The sequence below is a fragment of the Capsicum annuum genome, chromosome 12 (genome assembly GCF_002878395.1).
Source record: "Capsicum annuum cultivar UCD-10X-F1 chromosome 12, UCD10Xv1.1, whole genome shotgun sequence".
Taxonomy (NCBI): Eukaryota; Viridiplantae; Streptophyta; class Magnoliopsida; order Solanales; family Solanaceae; genus Capsicum; species Capsicum annuum.
In genome coordinates this window covers 14,895,940-14,916,445 of record NC_061122.1, presented here as the reverse complement: position 1 = coordinate 14,916,445, position 20,506 = coordinate 14,895,940, and the positions used below count along the sequence as shown (strand labels likewise).

At 32.2% G+C, this 20,506-nt stretch overlaps 1 long non-coding RNA gene across 2 annotated transcripts; it reads right to left on the bottom strand.

Annotated features, from left to right (window-relative positions):
• Positions 1 to 2,386: 2,386 nt before the first annotated feature.
• LOC107849444 lies at positions 2,387 to 7,352 on the bottom strand. 2 transcript variants are annotated; one of them, XR_007048173.1, is made up of 6 exons: positions 6,773 to 7,344; positions 6,485 to 6,676; positions 6,299 to 6,383; positions 5,520 to 5,822; positions 4,991 to 5,447; positions 2,387 to 2,819 (listed from the first exon to the last, which is right to left on the bottom strand). It is a non-coding gene; the product is annotated as an uncharacterized LOC107849444 (long non-coding RNA). The 2 variants fall into 2 exon arrangements; XR_007048174.1 differs by having other exon boundaries at positions 6,485 to 7,352.
• Between the last annotated feature and the right edge of the window lie 13,154 nt (positions 7,353 to 20,506).

Here is a 20,506-nt window from a genome sequence, read left to right as displayed (position 1 = left end):
TTTGTTTGTTCTTTTCTTTCGTGTAGAAAATAAAGTTTTTGAGAAAATAAGATTTCTGGGACTCGCTTATAAATTGAATTTAGATTATTTTTATGTGTTAAAATGAAAATCTCTTTGGTAAAAACATAAAACTAAAAGAAAAAAATGGTCTACCAAATTAATTCTCTCAAAAGTTGCAGCCATAAGTGTTTAATAACACTCTCTATAATTTAATATTACTTGTGTATCCTGATTTTCTTCACTTTTTTTCAATTAATGATCTCTACTTCTAGATTGACCACTTCCTACGTTCATGTAAGCCAATAATCTTACTTTGAATGATTGGAAATTCTGATGTTTCCTTTGAAGAATAATAATTTATTTTGAGATATATTAAAGTTCAGAAATAACAGGCACTTTATTTTATTTTGGGAAAAGGTTTAAATATGCCACTGAACTATCAGAAATGACTCATTTATGCCATCCGGTAAAAGTTGGACTCATTTATGTCATCGCCGTTATAAAACTGGCTCATCCATGCCATTACTTTTAACAGCTGATTTTTAGAAAACAATTTTGCCACATGGGGGCATATTAGAGGTCCACGTCATTTTTAAAATTTTCTTTTGAGCATTAAAAAGAATCCATCCAACTTTTTGATCCATTAAAAATTAGTTTGATCTATGCTTTTAAAATTTGAGATTATTTATATATTGCCCCATATCAATAGTTTTTTTTTTTTCCTTTTCTGGCTTTCACGTGTGACTCTGTTCACAATACAGATCAATAATATGATCATCTCTCTTTGAACTAAGTTTTACTTGATTAATTATTATTAATGAGTTAATTTTGAGATTATTTGTGTATCGCCTCATATCATCCGAGTATTTATAGTTACCAAGCTCATCGACTTTTTTTTTTTGTTGTATGCAGCTTAAAATTGTGGTCAAATATAGTAAATTGATCCATAGACAAGCAAAGACAATAAGACAATATGTCTCATGCCGTCACTCTATCATCCTTATACCCATTCTGCAAAAATTTCAATACAATGGCGTTGATATCAATTATTGTGCTAATTAATTACCATAAAATACTTTTAATATTGTATGATATCATTCGCTTTGAACCAAATTGACATTTTTTTTTCAAGAGACCTTAAATATCCGACATTTTATAAATAATTTCATATCTTTTTTACTTTTCACGTGGGACATTGTTCTCTCAAACACTCATTATACTGCTTCCTTTCATCTTTTTTAATATGTCGTTTAATGTTTTGACACAATCATATATTAAGATAATTATTTGACAATCAACATTAATCATTGGAGGTAGAATATTTTTCTAAATTACAATTATATTTTTCTTAAATTACAATTTGATTTAATGATATAGTTACATAAAAATTGGTGAGACGTCATAGTTTATATCCTTATATAATTAATTTTAAGTGGTCCAATCCTAATCAGAAATTGAATAAAAATAATATATAAGCCATACATGCAAGTTATAACTCACAAGTATTATGTATATATAGTCTTTATCATTTCATTATATACTTAATTCAATGAATTGATTAATTCCAAAATTTTATTGTTCTTTTCTCTTTAATGAAAAAAAATATCTAAGAAGAAACACTACAAGAAAAGTGCTTATTACCTGGAGATTTTCATAGGAATAATGTGGTAAAATTCTCAAGTAATTTGATTACTTGCAGATTTTCTTATCAATTAGTATCCAAAAGAAATACCTTCGTAGGTAATTATTACCTGCGGATTTATAAAATCCTTAGGTAATTTAGCTGTGGAAATAAATCTGCAGGTATGTTATTTGCGAATTTATTTGCGATTAACCATCAAAATTTTGCATGAATTATTTGGTAAAATTTCATAAAAAAAGATTTTACCTGCGGATTTTCAAGAAAAAAATCATAAATTATTCCCCACGAAAATTTCCAAGTAAATTTCTAGGTAATTTAGTTGCGGAAATAAATCCGCAGGTACGTTATTTGCGGATTTATTTTCGATTAAACATCAAAATTTTGCATGAATTGATTCATAAAATTTCATAAAAAAGGATTTTACCTGCGGATTTTCAGGAAAAATTTTCAAATTATTCCCTACGAAGATTTTCAAGTAAATTCCTAGGTAATTTAGCTGAAAAAATAAATCCCAGATTCGTTATTTGCGGATTTATTTGTGATTAACCATCAAAATTTTGCATGAATTACTTCATAAAATTTCTTGCGGATATTTATGAAATTATTCCGCAAAAAAATTTGTATGAAATACCTCAAGTAAATTCGCAAGAACAATTTTTTTCAAGAAAATTTTCAAAAATATTTAGCATGTACATCCCCATGAAAATTCCCAAGTAATAATCCACACGTAAATTAATAGAAACATTTCACAATTAATCAAAAATTTATTCAAAACCTTAAATAATTCTCAAAACCATCATTCAATACAAATCTAATGTAAACACTTACAGCTAACTAAAAAACATAATTCAAAACATCCACATCAATAATGTATGATTCTTAAATGGTCCAAAACAAAATATTTTAAACTTGAATCCTTAATAAAACTTCCAACCATTAGGTTCAAAATCACTTTCGTTCACGTTATCAGGATTATCACTTTCATTCACGTCATCAGAGTCACCATCACTTTCATCCTCATAAGCTTGGTTGTCTTCTTGAGATGGGTGATCATCATTTGTAGATGATTTCTTGTATACATGCTTCATCAACAAGTCTAATTCCTTTCTCATCCTCCTTCCACAATTGATGCACTTTGAGCAGCTAATATTTCTTGTTTCTTTCTTTCAAACTCATTCTGCATAAGAACATGTTAATTCAGGTCATAAAAAGTGCTAAAAATACATTATTAGCATAAATTATATGACATTATAGTATCAAATAAAATCATAACAATCAACAAATATAAATGTATATATTAGCATATAAAGAATCATAAACACAAAGTTGATTTTTCAGATTATTGTGATTATTGTTATGACTTGTTCTATTAAGATAACAGAGGATGAAATTAGAAGAAAAAGAGAACAAGAGGAAGGGTTCAAGTGGTGTCATGTATTTAACACTTAAAGTGAAGAAAGCTCTTTTCTTATTTCTTAAAACTCCGTACCTGGTAAAATGAATTATACAAGGTACACTGCAATGGATTATACAAAAAGATTTACTCAATGAGAAATTCTCAAAGCAGAGATCTTTTCATATAACCAAACAAATTTATTTTGTAACTATATTATTAAGTTATTAGTACATATTTCAAATGACTATACTTAACCATTTTCAAGTCACAAGTTCACAATTTCAACTAACTATACTTAACCATTTTCAAGTCACAAGTTCGCAATTTCAAGTCACTACTTAATAATTTTCAAATAACTTATTCACATTTCAAGTAACTAGTACACATTTCAAGTCACTACACTTGACCATTTTCAAATAGCTAATTGACATTTCAAGTCACTACACTTAACCGTTTTCAAGTAACTAATACACAGTTCAAATCACTACACTTAACCATTTTCAAATAATTAATTCACATTTCAAGTAACTATACTTAACCATTTTCAAGTAACTACTTCACATTTCAAATGATTATACATAAACCACTTTCAAGTAATTACTACACATTTCAAGTAACTACACTTTAACAATTTTCAAGTCACTAGTACACGTTCCAAGTCACTATACTTAACCATATTTTCAAGTAACTACCACTACTAGAAAAAATAAGAAAAGCGACCACAAAAACCAACCACATGTGGTTGCTTTTTCTGTTCACTTCAAGTGGCTAATTCACTTCACAAGTTACCAAACTAAACTAAATTCAAAATAAAAATTCACATTTCAAATACCTACACACTTAAACATTTTCAAGTCACCAATTCACTTCACAAGTTACCAAACTAAACTAAATTTAAAACAAAAAGTTCACATTTCAAGTACCTACATTTAAACATTTTCAAGTCACTAATTCACTTCACAAGTTACCAAACTAAACTAAACTAAATTCAAAACAAAAGTTCACATTTCAAGTACCTATACTTAAACATTTTCAAGTTGCTAATTCACTTCTCAAGTGACCATGTACTTTACTAAATTCAAAACAAAAGTTCACATTTCAAGTACTTACTAAATTCAAAACAAAAATTCACATTTCAAGTGCCTCTACTTAAGCATTTCAAGTAACTAATTCACTTCACAAGCTAAGTGACCATGTACTTTACTAAATTCAAAACAACAGTTCACATTTCAAGTACCTACACTTAAATATTTTCAAGTCACTAATTCACTTCTCAAGTGACCACACTTTACTAAATTCAAAGCACAAATTCACATTTCAAGTACCTACACTTAAACATTTTCAAGTCATTAATTCACTTCTCAAGTGACTATGTACTTTACTAAATTCAAAACACAAGTTCACATTTCAAGTACCTACACTTAAACAAATCGAAGTCACTAATTCACTTCTCAAGTGACCATGTACCTTACTAAATTCAAAAAAAAACTTCACCTATCAAGTACCTACATATAAACATTTCAAGTCACTAATTCACTTCACAAGTTACCAAACTAAACTAAATTCAAAACACAAGTTCACATTTCAATTACCTACACTTAAACAAATCGAAGTCACTAATTCATTTCTTAAGTGACCATGTACCTTACTAAATTCAAAACAAAAGTTCACCCTTCAAGTACCTACAAATAAACATTTCAAGTCACTAATTCACTTCACAAGTTACCAAACTAAACTTAATTCAAAACAAAAGTTCAACTTTCAAGTACCTACACATAAATCCCCTCCCCCGAGCAGTCCCTAATTTTAAACACCCTGTACTACCTAACAATCCATTCCAAGGTTCAGGGAGTACATTCTACTTGCAAGTTGTGTCCAAATACTATCTCCTGTTGCTGCAGAAAGAATAACAAGGAGCCGAGGAAAAATAGAAGCAGAAAAAGGAAACTTACTCATTGCTTAACTTTTTTGCCTGTGATCTGGAGAGAGAAAAACTGTGGATGGAACTATCTTTGCAGGGCTACAAGTGTAGCCTGGTCCAGGACCAAGCAGAGTGAGATTCTTGGGTAGTTTTACCGTCTTGTTTGATGTTCCAGCAAGTCCAACACTAATCTGAAAGGAAGATACCGACTCAGAAGGATCTTCGCCCCAAGACGCGAGAACACCACCTTTACAGCAGTTGCTGAACTGTTGGTTGTAAGGAACTCCAGGAAGCAAGTCAATAAGTACAGGATCCTTCTTGCAGCAATATGGTACATTTTCTTTAAACTTGGAACAGTCACCTTGCTCTGTTGTTTCTGCTCCCACTATGGACCATATCACTTCTTTCTTTGGCCAGTTCCATCCTAAAGTCCATCCACGGCTCATAATATGCCGATGCATTTGGAATTTATGCATAGTTACTACAGCCTGGACGAATATTTCAGATTATCAGTATTTGTATAATCTTTTGTTTCTTCAATGTTTTATGAAGATACTTACCACATAGCCAGTGTTAGTTTGATGTCATGTCCCAACTCAATTCTTAATGTCTCGAAGAATTGAGATACTGCTGCTTTGCTTGCCTGTCATGACAAATTTTCCGGTTGACTCATCAAGATAAAATATGACCATTTCCAGTGGAAGTATAAAAGCAGTCGAGCTTGTACTTATGTTGTAAAGGCTCGATCTTGGAGTAGGCAACCAAGAAGAAGATGAAGAAAGCACAATGATCCTGCCCCCACTGTATCTAAGATAGGGAATCACAAAGTGGGTTATGTAAACTGAACCCTAGAAGTTCATGTCCTGCGAAATACAATTACATGTAAATAACAATTCTAACTTTCGTCTGCTCGTTTTGCTAAATTATTTTTTAATATATAGTTAAAAATCACATAATACACTAGTTAGAAGTGAGTCAATCCTAATTTAGTAACCTAAAAACACAATAAATAACCTAATGCAACCGTTAATTGACGATGAAAATGATTATGCACGACAAACTATAACAGATGACCAACTTAATCTTCAACCTTCGGTCATTATGAAAGCTGAGTAGGATTCTCCCGAGTTCAAATTCGGTATTCCTAATCCAGATGCAAAGCTCTTGTTCTATAGCTCAACACAATGAAAACACATAGCACTAGTAAAATCATTTGTCACAGTGTCATCAATATTTGCAAAGGAAGTTTGTCATAAATTTCATGTTGGTTATGTTGTGATAAACTTAAACTTCAAACCGACATCGTATATGTAACAACCAAAATCAGTTTCCACTTTACCATGACAGATTAAAATTAGTGATATCTTCTGTATCTTCAAACAGAGTAATCGCGTGCACTCCAGCATTGTTTACCAGATGGTCCGCTGCATTAATAACATAACACACAAAAAAAGTTCCATAAAACATGCTTAATCGTTCTAAAAGGACCATTATAAGTACGAGAATCAAACAAATTAAAACTGACATTGGCCAAAGTGTTTCATGGTATAATCAACAATCCTTCTGCAGTCATTGACTTTTAAAACATCAGCTTGAATTGTTATAACATCTGGTGACCCTAGTTCATATGCCCTTTGGCCACTTCATTCAAACTCCTCTCTCTTCTTGCTGCAAAGCCTAAACATGCTCAACTCTCGGCGTACTCGTAGGCCAGATACTACACATTGACAAGCAATTAATTTTTCTAGACACGATAATTATTAGTTATTTCCAAATCCTGCAAAACTAATATAATTTTCATTATAACCAATACATTTTTTCCTTCAGTTGTAGAATCGTAAGTTTATAAAAAGGGATTCAACTGTAACAACTCCACCTCCCCTCCGTCCAGCGAGCTCTAAGCTCTGCGATGAAGAACTTCACTCATACACCCGCATCCTTCACTGACCATAAAATACCAACTCCACCTCCCCTCCCTCCAATAAGCTCTAAGCTTCAGCAACGACAAAATCCACCACCTCTCACCTCTATTCTCCCGTTTCACTAAAAAACCTCCAAAGCTCCGAACACGAGTCTACGGGAAAAAGGAAGATCTGGCTCTTGCACTTTGAAAGTGAAGAGAAACCTAGTTTGTTGATGCCAAGGCAAAATATTTTGCACTTTCAATATGATAATAAATATCAATAATAGCCACCAGGGATAATATTTGTACGATGGAGCGGTGGCTGGTGGCGCGATGGGGGGAAAGGAGAAGAAAGAAAGAAGGGGCGACGGTCTTGCCGGCGACGCGGCTCACCGGAGCGTGGTGTTCGCCGGTGGTTGACCTTAGAGAGAGAGAAGAGAAGGGAGAGAAAAGGTGCGGCTCATTTTTGCAAAGAAAGGAAAATGATTTAGCGTTTTAGGTATTAAGGTATTATATGTATGAACAATAAGATTTAATTTCAACCGTCGATCGCATGAGATCAACGATTGTGAATAAAATTGAGAAGGGGATGAAAATTGATTAAAAAAAATGAGGCTAGAATTGATATTAATTTGATATAAAAAATGACTAAGAATCAAATAAATTAAAAAATTGAATTGAATTAGGGTTGCTATTTTAATAAATGTACTACTGATGTAATAATAAAAATGAGAAAAATAATAAAATGTCGATATTAAAATAAATTATGTATGTAAAATTAATGTTACGTTAAAAAATGTTATATAAAACTGTTGACAATAAAATTTGAAATAAATCAATAATAATCATAATAATATAATGTATTTGTAAATTGCGAATGTGCATATTTGTGAAAATAATTTAACAAATATTAACAAAATATCATATTTAAATTACATAAAATATAAAATTGGTTGATAAAACTAAATTGTCTATTTAGAAATCATGACTGCGACACGTTGGTATTTATTTGATATCAAAATAATACGTAAAATATATCAATATTCAAAATTAATAATTTTGGTAAAATTGCATCCTAAAAGGAGCATCGGGAGGTCAAAATTAGGTGTCAATACTACAACAATCGGAATATATATTTTCCAGAATTTACCGCTAAATCTTCTGATTGTTGTACTCACAAATAGTATCAGAAAAATGTTTTGTAAAAAATAAAAATAAAAAAGTAAGTTTTGATATTTAGGTGTTTTTATATGAAAAAACAAGATTTAATCTCAGATGTCAATCTCATTAGATTGACGGCTGTGATTAAACTTGAAAAGGAAATTAAAAATTAGTTTAAAATGAACCAAATTGAATTCAAAAATAGATTAAAATTGACATTAATCTCTCTCTATATATATAAAAGAGGATTAGAGGCATGATAACGTGGCATGCCTCAAAATCCAGTATCGACATTTATCTTTTTTCTGATTTTTTGAAGTTTTTTTCCGCATTTTAATATTTTTCTTTTGTTAAATAACTTCAATCAAACCAAAAAATTTAATTGTTTCAAGCCAATCCTCTGTCTTCCAGGAACCCTTCATCTTTTCTTTATGCGTTTCCAACATCCTCGTATTAGTTTATCCTCCATTCTTCTTCCTCTTTAATTCTCTTAATAATTACCTTTTAATAATACATTAAATTCTTGTATAGATGTTAAATTCTCAGTTATTCATACAGAAATCTAAAAATCAAAGTAAATCCCAAAATCGAGATTTGATGTGCAAGAGCAATAGTGTGAGCAAGAAATAGTTTGTATTTCTGATGCAAGAAAACAGGATGAAAATGAAACTTTTGAATTGTACCGAGAAAATCTGGTAAGTTTCGTCAACAATTTGAATAGAACTTATCCTCTGTCCTAGCAACTTTTATAATTTGTTTTGCGCTCTTTTTTAGGAGTTAGTTTTGACACACACAGAATGTTAGATGAAATGGTCCATTGAAAAACCTTTATACTGTTTCAGTGATGCTGCAGATGTGTATCTTCAGATGCTATTGACTTCTCTAGATATGTTTGAAAGATGTAAGATTTTGATTTTTTCCTTTTAAGAATCGAATATATTTGTAGTTTAATTTTTGTTGTTTTGGCGTTTTACAATAGATTATTATTGTTTTATGAGTAGTTGGTGCCTGATAATAGACTAGAATTTTTGCGGCATATTTATTGGTAATATTACTCCTTATTTGGAGAAGCATATGTATTTGAGTAGGCGGAGAGTCATGATTGATTCTACATGAATTGAAGCTTTGTGTTTTCAAATTCGGCGCTCCAAATAATGGGTCGTTCTTGGGCTGTTCATCAATCCACCGATGATGATCCAACCCAAAGGTCAGTTCAACTATCACATGCTTACTTTTTTTCATCAATAATTTTTTTAGTGTAGTAGTGCAATAAGACATAACTAATTCCGACATAAATTTTAGGATGAGTTTATCTCATGTGCATTACTTACTTCAGAATTGTAATGTTACTTTTATCCCATATTGAGTGTGAGGATAACAATAATCTCGAGATAACTTATTTCTCCGACCAAAATGAGCCTTTTACTGTGTTTGTGATCTTTTCATTGTATATGCATCTCTAATGACTTATATTCATTGAGGTTGTATCTCTTATGCTTTTGGTATAACTCCCCAAAATTTAGAGGCCCTCCATTTTGGTGAGATGCAACTGTCTGTGAAGTGCTGGGGATCTTCTTAGGCGTGACGCCAAGTGGGTTTTGTCTATAGAGGAGAGGTGCAAATTTTTGGTTCTTAGCAGGAGCAGAGGTGGGGTTAACACGCTCAAAGTTTATGTTTTTTTCCCAATGTCAAAGGAAAAGCGAGATGTAGTTAGACTGATAGCTGCAAGGTGGAAGCTTTTAGTAAATATAGCTGGTTGGAACCCAATAGATTCATCGTTATTCATGTTACACCCAAGTCTAATGCTCCAACACGTATAGTTGGTGCCAAAGGTTGTACTGTCAATAACATTGCTTAGCCTGCTGTTTTTTATTCGCTGGTGGATATGGATCCAAGGCTTGTTGTGGCTTTGTTTGACTTGCCAAGAGATGCAGACGTTAGTGCGTTAGTTCTCAGGTTTGGTGTTGAATGCGAGCTTGTCTGGTTGAATGACAAGAATACCTTGGCTGTGTTCAGTGATCCTGCCCGAACAGCAACAACTATGAGAAGACTAGACCAGGGGTCGGCTTATTATGGTGCTACTGCAGTTCCTCATAGTGGTATTGCATCAGCAGGGGAAGCCGCTACTAATGTTTGGGGAGTTGTTGGAGCAGTCAAGGACAGGGGATGAGTTGCAGCTCTCAGGGGTAATTCATGGAAGAAGGCTACAGTCTAGGAGCCTCATTTGAGGAAAAATCTATGGGATGTCGAAGAATGGTCCAAGAAGTCAAATAATTTAGCAGTAGCCCCTTCCGCCTGGAAGGTGAATGAAGCTCCACCTGCTGCCTCGTCTGATAGGTGGAGTATCTTAGAGCCTGAAATCACTTCCAGTTTGTCCAGGGTATCTATTAGAATGAAGTAACTTATTTCTCAGCCAAAAAGGAGTGGTTCAGTTCCGTCTCCCAAATCTCAACATGTAGGGGTCGGCGATATGGCAGATGTAGTGGATAATTGGGACAAGGCTTACGATTGAGTGTATGGAAATTTTCTCAGCCAGAAGGGAGTGGTTCAGTTGCGTCTCCCAAATCTTAACATGTAGGGGTCGACGATATGGTAGGTGTAGTGGATAATTGGGACAAAGCTTACGATTGAGTGTAGGGAAATGCAGATGTTTTTGCTGTCCAATATTTCTTCTATTTTTCTTTTAGGTGCTCAGACAAAAGTTGATTTATATATGTTTAGTATCTCCTGTTTCCTTATAGTTCAAAAATACTATTCGGGAAAATGTTAGTAGTTGCATGGTTCAGAATAGGCAATTGTTCATGCTGGTGTAATATACCATTCGGTCAGCGTTTTTTAAGATGCTGCTTGATACAATTAGTAAAATTCAGACTTATAAATCTTCCCTTTATATGACTTGTTCTTTACTGTGTTTGTGATCTTTTTATTGTGTATGCATCTGTAATGACTTATACTCATTGAGGTTGTATCTCTTGTGTTCATTACGGTTAGTACCAATTATTCTTTTGATATTTAGTGAACAAAAAATAAAGACAAACAAACATAAAAAAAAGTTGTATGCGACACTAATGATCGAGTGGATTATACCATGAAAAATTGATATTAATAGGATGGTCAGTAATAAAATTGTTTGGACATGTCTTTTTTGGTTCCCTGAGTAGATATATCGATTTTTTTCAATAATACCGTTTCACTATGTACACAAGAACAAAGAGATTCTAGAGAAAAAATAGGGCAAAATCAGAGGCTACAACACTTTCAGTTTTTCCACCTACAAGTTTATGGATATCCAAGATAAGACAATGATCATCAATTTAATGTTCATTATTAACATTCTGCCTGCATTTGATATCATAAGTCATATTGTTTCTACTTTTTCAGGAATATCGATTTTTTGATAGCATTTCCTTTTGCTATATTTCTAAAGGACTCATAAGCATCCATAATAATGTTGTTATTGTTTGCTATTAAATGATAGTCTTTAGATGCTACAGCTAAGCTATTATTACAAGAAAGAAAAGAAAATATTTGCTTATTGCTCTCAATCTTACAATTAGTTAAAGCAATGATAACTGAATTTTTTAAAAAAATTGCTTCTGTTGGTATATTTATGGAAAGAAAAAGTATCTTTTTTAAGATCAGAATAATTAATTCTTAAAGCACATTTATTTTTAAACGGCTTTTACTGTCTGAGAGTGAATTGAAGCCGACAGACTTAGTGGATATAGGTGAAGGAAGTAATGTGAAGAGAGCATATCAGAGAGTGTTACTTTGTATACATCTAGATAAGCTCCAACAAAAAAGTGTCGCAGCTCATCGAAATGCATCAGAGATATTTTACTTGATACTCTGCATGTACCTTACAATTTTGGTGTGTAGTACATGTAAGTTTTTTTCAAAGCAAAAAGTGGTTGTTGTATTTTTCATAATTCTATTTTGACCATGCTATTAAATAACAGTATGTTAATGAGCCTAAATACTTTTACTTACATAGTTGAACTATAAAAGTGCTAAATTTGTTTGATGTAGGAAGCTTGGGATCATTGATTCACTAGATCCTATGTAAAATTTATATGTGAAACGTGGTATTCAAAGAGGCGTGGTTTCGAAAAACTCTATTCATTTGTATACATATCAGATAAATATGTCATACATATCCACTACATGCAATATACCAAAATGTATTTTTTTATAATCATAATAGAAAATGGAGTCTTTGATCAAAGTTAATATGTTTTTTTTCATTTGTATTTGTACCTTTTATTCCTACTTTTGCTTATCGAGTAGGAGCTGTTTCTTGATTTTGCTACATCTTTTACTCTGTTGAAATTTTAGTTTTTGTTTTTTTAATTGTAACCTATTTGATGTTTATTTGGAAGCAGTCCCTGCTGCTGTATTTCTGAAGAACACGTACGCATTCTTATTTTATGGATATAATTTTTATCTTTCTGTAATGCATGGTCTTTTTTAATTTTTTGTGTCAAATTTTAAATTTTCTCATCGGAGATTCTCTAAGAGTTCATGACTTTTGAAAATTTAAAACAAGGTACATTTGTTCGTGTAAATACAAAATTGATGAACAAAGATTAATTGCTACACTTGCAGAAAAGGAAGACAAACATATAAGCGAATTTAACTGACTGATATGAGAATTTATTAAGGTACCGGAGAGATTTACTTTGCACATGATCATTGTGTAAGTCAGTTATTGTCCAGTACTTTGTGAAGTCCGTTTTCAACTGCTTCATGAGCTCCATAACATAAGCAACCTTATTATTAATATTCTTTAGCACATTTATCATTTTGAGTCTAATTACTGGATAAGTTGGTTACAAAATTGAAGCGAATAGAAAAGTGTAGAAAATTAGTATAGCATTTTTTCAATGTATGTGGATATTTTAATTTAATTTATTGAAGGTAAAATACGTGGTGTTGGCTTGCACTCCAATCCTCACAAGGTCATTGTATATACTCAGAATATAGCTGGGCATTCAAAAGACAAACATAAAGTTGATTAAAGTAAATATTCTTCTATATTTACTCTGCTTAAATATATTCTGTCTACTTAGATATATCGTGTTACAGTTTCACTGTTTTTCAGTTACAGGGTAATACCTTGATTTGCTAAATTTATCTATCTATATTTGCAGTCAATTACTTTATTTAAATTATGCGATTGCAGAAAGATAGATTAACAACCAATGCAGGTAAAGATAAGGTCACACGACCCATAGGCTATATGCTATCAATTGAAGGGAAAAGATGATGCGAGTCCTCATTCCGTCTATTTTTTGTTGTGTCAAATAACTCTCAAGGCCTATGTTGTTCGGATTCTTCAAAAATATATCAATGAATGCATGTCGAATACTCAAAAATAATGCATCTTGACCATCGTTGTTCAAGGCTGGAGGATATAAAAATTTAGCTACAAGTTGTTGAAGTAAAAATATCTTTCCACAAGAAATATGGTGAATGCTAAGCAAAAAAAAAAATTTGATAGTTGAAAGGAATGGAGATGACATCGTCATTAGTATAATATTTATGTTAATGACTAAGTTAATTCTTTTAGATGCACATTCCTGTAGCACTTAAAATTTATTCAAAATTAAGACAATGCAATGTCTACTGAATATTTCCAAATATACCAGAAAATTCTCACGAGAAGATAAATACATCTTGATCATAATTTTGAAGTTATACATTTTCTCCTGATTCATTATTTTCACTTATTTTCTAATTAAGTTTGTTGTCTGATAAATTTCATAATATTTATAAAAAGTTACAAGAAAAAATTTAATTATATAGTGATCAATTTGGAGGCCAAGAAATAAGTCAAAGAATTATTTTGTTTATAAAATGATATATATTTTGTCGCGCGAAGCGTGGACTCAGTTACCTAGTTAGATATAAGGTTGACTAGAATTTAAATAAAATTAAGAAGATAATTGAATTAACTTGTGCTGCTATTTAAATATAATAATAAATTCATAGTAATAATAAATTAAAAAATATTATAAAAATGTTATTCTTACAATAAATTACGTATGTCACCTAGAAAATATTATATAAAATTTACCGATATCAAAAATTCCATATTCATAAATTGTTTTTAATTCAACTTTAGGAATAGTCCATTTATTCAGTAGATCCATATCTTGAGGTAAATCTACCTCTTCGAGTTTTGTATTTTTTGTACTTACTTCTCCCATATCCATAGTTGGAAGAGTCTTATATCTATGCTAAAAAGCTTCACCTCACTTAACATATTTACTATGAAAATTCACAGTCTCTGATACCATTTACAGGATCTACTAGGCTGGGGTATGCCACTCAGCCTACCAGACCATATAATAATATCGGATTAAGCCAAAGTCGGAAGACCGAACCAAAGCACCAACCGAAATAGGAAAGAATCTAAAGTAATTTTATGACTGTATGGACGATTCTTTTACCCAAACATGGGGCCTGTCAGAGATTTAATAACCTTATGTTGAACCTTTGTGTCTAGAAGTTCTAATTGTGCGGAAATTCGCCCTTTTCTCATCATCAATACGGGCTAGAGAAGCACAACTTACTAGACGGTGTCACAGAGACAAGGTTAACATAAGTCTATTGAACTCGACTGTACCTCCATTTTGGAACCAAGTCAAGAAATTAAAAAGATTCTTTCATATTTTGATAGAGTCTGGAGCTTTCATAGTTAACATGTCAGCGAAGTTAGATCTTCAGCATAGATATAAGATACTGTTCAGCCGGACATAGTCACGGCCAGATTATGGTAGAAGTTCTGTTTGAATAACTATAATAAATAAAAGATAGGTACCTGATTTGCCGGGAACCCAACGGAAATAGTAGCAAACAAGTAACTGCTTCCTTATTTATTTCTTGAATATATTACAGAGAGAGAGAGAGAATTTCTGAAAATTCAAAGAGAGTTTCTAAACTCTTGCCTTCCTTCAAGGATGAGGCATCTATATATACTAAAAAAAAGAATCTTGCACAGTAATAGATGGGTCCCTGTGCACAGTGTTTTTACTATTACAGATAAGATTTTATCATATCATGTCCATCAGTCAAATATTGTCTTTGCCTTTCCATTTCTTGATAAATTCTTCAGCTTTCACAAGTTCTTCTTCTTCTAATAGAATTTCTGGAGGTTGTGCATCAGTAATATCTTCAGTATTTGTTTCGGTACTATTTATTGATATATCTGAATTTTGCTCAACAGTTTGCAGCAATTTATCCCTGACCTCGGATAAATATTCCTCGATCATTTGCATTTTATTGCCGCCATGTGCAGATAGTCTTCGAGAAACATAGTTAAGACTTTTTTCTTCGATCAAAATTGATTTTTTGGGAGCTTTTTCATATTCAGCAATTTTCTTGACTATTTCCTCCCGTTGATCATGACCATAGGGGAGTTTAGTTTCTGGATCTTTCCGAAGTAATTTGTCCCAAAAATTACAATAAAATGTTCGGTATAAAGCAGGAATTTGTTGAGCATCATAACCTATTTCGATGGACCAACGATGGATCCAAGGAATAGAGAATTCTATATAGAAATACATTTGATCGATAGTATCGATTTTACAAATATGTTATGAAAGATATAATTCTGTTAAGAAAGGAGAGGACTTTTTCCATGAGGAATATAAAGAAGAATATTCCGGAGGTAATATTTTGATCGTAGGTCCATGCTGAGACCACCATTGGATGAACCAATTTGGGATGGGTTTTTCGAATACTTTAGCACAAATTTTTATGAACCAAGTGTGTTTGTGCTTATAATTATTATAATATAAAACATGAGAAAAGGCTTTAATATAATCCCAATAAGTAAAATTGGCAAGGGTTTGGCCCATTGGCCCCATTGGCATAGAACGTTGAGTCATTGATGAAATCCCCCATTCTTCAATAGGAATAAGTTTTTTAATTATCATTTTGGAGTATCCATGAACTCCGGGAGTAGTTTCCCCTAGGGGACTGTGATCAAAAGTTGCACTGAAAGTTTGGACTAATATGTGTTCATAATAAGTTCGTGTTTTGTAGGATTCACCAGTAAAATATACATTGGCAGTAAGGTAATTTTTGAGTAGTCGCCATGCTTCTTCAGAATTTTCTTGAACTATGGAGGCAAAAGAATCTGCAGTTTTTTGTTGATCTGATAAATAGGATTGCAGTTGTTTGTATAATGGATGATTTTCAGGAATGTCTTCTAAATGAACAGAAGAGCCAATATTCAGAGTTTTTGATGAAGATGATACATCTCCATGAATTTTTGAATTGATCAAAGTTCTATTCCCTTGTTGTAAAACGGGAAAATTAGAACTTGCAGAGCTATATGCAGAATTTTGTCGGTCAAAATATGAAGGGTTTGTTCTTCCACCTCGATATGAAGAATGTTGATTCCTTCCACCTCGACCTCTACCTTTGGCGATTTGCCAAGGAGGATCCATACTGCATTATTTCAAAAATTGGATCAGGAGTTGGATCAGCATACCATGACATATATTCGACGAGATGTTCATAAAATGTATCTTTTGTAATAAGATCGTCAATAACTTTCCGTAATATGAGCATGTGTAAATCCATATTCAGAGGAACTGCCTTGATAAAGGTGAGTAAGAACTTTTCAGAGAAGAAGTGTAGAAAGAGTTTCATGATATCTGTAAACATTAATCACTTAAGTCAATGTCAAACCAATAGATTTCGTTGTCAATGAATTCATTGTAATTTTCAAATTCTTCTGCTATTAAACGATGAATTAGAGTTTCTAAGATCAGAAAATGAATATCTTCATTCAAAGGAATGCATTTGATAATAGTTATTATAATTTTTTCAGAGAGGAAATATGTGTAAAAACTCATAAAAGATATTCTCTAGATAAAAAATCAGGCAGAGAATTTTCACTACCCCTTTTATACTGTATTTCATAATCAAACGGGGCTAATTGAGCTTGCCACCGCGCAAATATTAATTTAGAAGCATCATGTTTGAAGTCTTTATTAAACATAAATTTAACTGATTGAGCATCAGTACGAATTATAAATTTTTGGTTATACAAATCATCCTGGAATTTTAAAACACATTTAACAATAGTTAGCATTTCATGAGCTACCGTGACGTATTTTTTCTGACTTTCTGTCCATTTACCAGAATAAAATCGAATCAAACATTCCGTCTTTGTATGGGGATTAACTTGTTTAAGTATTCCGCCATAGCCGATATTTGAAGCGTCAGTTTCAACAATTTTTAACCAGTTAGGGTTTGCAAGAGAAGTACAAGGAAGGGTTTGAACTCTATTTTTTATTAATTTTACTAAATCAGTGTGTGCTTGAGTCCAAGGAGTCTTATGATCCTTTTTTAGTCTATCATATAAAGGGGCTAAGTCTCTAGACAAATTCTTGTAAAAAGGGGAAATATAATTAAGACTACCGAGGAATCTTTGAAGCTGTTTTTTATCAGTAATAACATCAGGGAATTTTTTAGCAAATTCTAGAACTCGTTGTATAGGTTCAATAGAACCTTGAGAAATATTATGTCCTAAAAATCTAATGTTTGTTTGAAATAAACTTATCTTAGGTTTAGAGATAACTAAACCGTTTTGAATAATTATTTGTTTAAACGTCTGTAAATGTTTAAAATGAGATTCGAGGGTTTTTGAAAATACTAAGATATCATCAATATAGACAATGATAAAGTCCATATAGGGGTTAAAAATATCATTCATAATCTTTTGAAATTCGGAAGGAGCATTTTTCAAACCAAATGGCATGACATTCCATTCATACTGTCCGAAAGGAACATTAAAAGCAGTTCTATAACTATGATGTTTATCAATTTGAATTTGCCAATATCCAGATTTTAAATCAAATTTAGAAAATATATTAGCATCATATAATCTGGAAAGTAAGTCCCTTTTATTCGGTATAGGGTATCGAATCCATTTTAAAACTTTATTCAGAGGTTTATAGTTTATAACTAGTCGAGGTATCCCTCATTCTTTTTCAGCAGCATTATTGACATAAAAAGCTGTACAAGACCAAGGAGATTTTGAGGGTTTTATAAGACCCTTTTGAAGAAGATTATCAATTTCTGTTTTACAGAATTCTACTAATTCTGTATTCATTTGACAAGGTCGGGATTTTGTAGGAATCTTATCTTCACTGAAGTCATCTTCATAAGGAAGAGAAACAATATGCTTCTTTCGATTCCAGAAAGCATTTGGATGATCCGCGCAAATATCCAGAATCAATTGATTAGAAATCATTTTTATTTTTTCTTGAACCTTTACTGATTTTAAAGTATCCAAGATGTTAATACTCATTAATTCTAATTGTAAGAAATTGAGCTGATTTTGTTTCATATTGATAAGGGCATTAATATCTCTGGTTACTGGCTGAGTAACAAAAGGATAAGAAATTTGTTTATCATTGTACGTAGCCTTAAAACCATTTGCATCAATATGAGTATAAGGATAAATAGCATTTATAAAAGGTGTTCCTAAAATAATAGGAGGATAAAGCTGATTTTTTACTAAAAAGAAAAAATGTGGAATGCAAACTTTGTCTCGGCAGATATGAGTATTTGGTAATTTATAATTAATATCAAGAGCATGACCAGATGCAGATTTTATTATATGAGTGGTTTCTTCAAAATATCTAGTTGGGATTAATCCTTCTTGAATACAACTAACATCAGCACCACTATCAATCATAGCTATATTAGTAACCGAAAATTCTTTATTTATCAAAATAGTGCAGTTTATATACCACTTATGAGCCGTAACAATTTGCATCATTCCCAAGAAATAATCTTTTTTCAAATCTTCCGCTGGACTGAATTTAACAACTTCAGAATTTTCAGAGTTTTCAAAATCTTTTTCTTTTCCTTTTGAAACGAAAGATACTTCGGGAACATCAATAATCTTTTCTTCAATTTTTAAAATTCTATGATCTGAAATCATCTGGTTTTGCTTTAGAGAAATAATTTCCCTTTTCAATTGCTCAACTTCGATTTTTAAATCATGAAAGGTGGTATCTCTAGCAGGGATTTTATTCAAAGCAAGACGTCTATTTACTTCAGCTAAGGAATAAGATAAGGGATGATTTTCAAAAGAGTTATCTTTTGAAGTACTAGGATTAGCAGAAGTTTTTTGAGTAGCAAACTTGAGGATTTTTTCACGCAGTTTGTCATCAGTGATTTCCTTTAATAATTCAAGGACATTTTCAGCAGTAAGAGTTTGAATATTTAAATCAATATCTTCGAATTGCGCTTGCAATTTATACATTGTTTCATCACAATTGCAAACACCATTATCACAATCATTACATTTATCATCCTGATCGAGTTCACTTTCGGAATTAGGTAATTCAAAATCATTTTCAGAAGTAGAATCAGATTCGAAAGCAGAGGAGTATAATAAATTGTAGACTTGGTCATGAACTTCTTCAGAAAGTCCTAAGGACTTGAGTTTTTGTAATTTGCAATTTGGAGCAATATGACCATACTGGTTACACTTATAGCATTTAATTTTTGCTAAATCTCGTTTGGATCGGTTTTTGGTGAATCTAGTGGACTTACGGAAGGATTTTCTAGTCTCACGTTCTTCCTTGCTTCTATGCCTGGAACGTTTATTTCTATAGGGTTTAGAAGTCTTAGAGTATTTTTGGGGTTTTCGTACAAAGGTTTTATCCATACCAAATTGCTCGCAAAAGTCTCCTAATTGGGATTTTTCTCTGAGTTTATCAAGCTTAATCTGTCTAGCTAATTTCAACTCATTACAGAGGGCTAGGCCTTCTTGAGTACAAGCTACAATAAGCTGACCATAAGTTTTTTCTGAATACTGGACTTCTCCATAAGATCCTCGAAGGGTTTTTCTAACTCTTTCAGCAAATAAGGGTGGAAGGCCATCAATGAATTTAGCTTTCCAATGGTCATACTTACTTTCGGGTAAATCCATAACCCTACTAAGAAAGGTGTCTTTATACCATCTAAATTCTCCTAAGTGTCGACATTTTAAACCATTAAACAGAGTTCGAATATTTTCGTATTGATTGGTAAATCTTCCGCCAAAATGTTCAATAATCGTCAGCATAAGAGTATAAACAGCATCCGAACGTCCTGCCCGAAGGGGTCGTCCGAGATTGTCTTTGCCGGGTTGATCATTGGTGGCGTTAAAAATAGCCTCGCGTTTAGTATCATCAAGGAAATTATCCCACCAGCCCCGAAGTTGGCCAGTAAAGCCCGCAACAATCATTTTATAGATTGTTTGGTCAGTACGAGTGGTTTTATGTTCTGGTGAAGTGGTGGCTGTGGCAATAGTAGCATACATAGACATTCGATGAATAAGAATGGAGATTTGTCGGTCAGATAATCCGTCAATGTTCCATTCATAAATGGCTTCTCCACTATAAGAAGTATTTGTCTGATTCCATTCCCTTTCCTCTATTAAAACATCTTGAGGAGTTGGGCGTGGATAAT